General features: G+C 41.2%; 1 protein-coding gene across 2 annotated transcripts in view; it reads left to right on the forward strand.

The window, feature by feature from the left end:
* MRAP2 (melanocortin 2 receptor accessory protein 2) overlaps positions 1 to 1,652 on the forward strand; it is a 44,492-nt gene that overhangs the window by 19,924 nt on the left and 22,916 nt on the right. The window lies entirely within an intron of this gene.

Genomic DNA, 1,652 nt, shown 5'->3' on the forward strand with positions numbered 1-1,652 from the left:
TTTTTTTATTGATATGGGTGTTGTTCAACAGTGCAGATAAATACTTAACATGAACAGAGCAGTAAATATGCCTAGAAATTAGAAAATTCCTGGAAAATTCAATCTACTGTAACTAGGGAAACCTAAGAAACAAACATCTACTCAATTGGGTTGGATTGTTAATAAATGCATATAAAGTAAGTAAATAAAGCAGTTTTGGTCACTCCTAAGCTATCTTATTTTTTAGGTTTGTATCCTCCTCTTCCCAGCAGAGTCTTGGGGCTGTTTATAGTAAAGACTAAAACAACATATAGAAGCACATAGACTACAATGTTAAACAGAAGCTCCTTAAACAGTTTCCCAGCTTAGACTTGCTTGCTGAATACCTGTACAAACAGGCAGGTCTTGCAGAATTTCCGTAAGTTGTCCAGGCTTAACCTTTTTAGGGGGGCTTCAAGGGGTCCAAAACTGAGGAGTGACTACCGAGAACAACCTCCCATATGTTTTCACCAAGTGATCTTGGGGCATTTATGGTATGGTCCCTTTTAGAACAGTGTTTCCACTTTTGTTTCCATTTGCAGACCCCTGTGGAAACTTCAGATGGAGGTGTGGATACTTTTTAAATGAAAGTGTGGGTATTCACATACTTTTGATTTATCATAGTCATCTTTTGCAGACCCCTTAGACATGGTGTGCAGACCACAGGTTGAAAACCACCACTTTAAAAGGGTTGCTCTTGGCTGGCCTTGGGGATCAGTTTGGGATACAGGGGAGTTCTCTTAAGTGTATATATGGCCTGTTTAGGGCCTTACAGGTTAAAACCAGCACCTGGAATTGCACCTGGAAAGCTATTGGGAGTTGGTGCAGATTCTGGAGCACCTAAATTTACTGGAATAGTTTCAGAGCAGTCCTTGAATACTCTTCAGGTTGGGTAAATGCTTTATTGACACTTCATCGTCAACTGGGTCAAAGGCTGCTGAAAGATCTAGCAAAATCAACAGGGCATAATTTTCCCTGTCAGTCTCCAAGCAAAGATGTTTGAGCCAATGCCTCAAGCACAGTTGCTGTGCTATGCTTGGGATGAAAGTATGATGACCTTTCCTAAAAGGGGAGGTTAGAAAGGAGTTCATAGCTGGCTAGGGATTGAATTCATGAGTTAATGACTTGGTGTTTGATTCTGTTGCTATTAGTTTCTGCCAAAGCTCAAATAAAGAGATTCTGGCAACAGATTGTCTTACACTTTCTGAAATGCATGCATCTTAAAGGAATAGGGCATCACTGATGAATCTAAAAAGGAAGTTCTCTTCCCTTTACCAGGGGGCTGAGATGCAACCAAGTTGTGTGAGGCTTGAGGTCAAATCCTTTGCAGCCTGATTCTGAGCCAGAGTTTGGACTGAGTTTTCCCACCTCTTGTTGGGTCCGGACTAGAGTATTCTGGAATGATAGATGAAGGTCTTTACTATTGTAACTGTGTCCTAGGCTTTTCACTCCAGTTACAGCAAGGAGTAGAAGCCATGTCTCCTTTGCAGAACCATGAAACCAGCTGCATTGCTACACACATCATGGTACTTGGATGCAAGTTTGCGGTGTAATTTTGCATTTAAAATCAAATGCATGAGTCGTCTGTGTAGGCAGAAATTCTCAGATAGGGAGATGACGGTCTGTGTCACAAA

The sequence above is a fragment of the Crocodylus porosus genome, unplaced genomic scaffold (assembly GCF_001723895.1).
Source record: "Crocodylus porosus isolate Cpor-Errol unplaced genomic scaffold, CroPor_comp1, whole genome shotgun sequence".
Taxonomy (NCBI): domain Eukaryota; kingdom Metazoa; phylum Chordata; order Crocodylia; family Crocodylidae; genus Crocodylus; species Crocodylus porosus.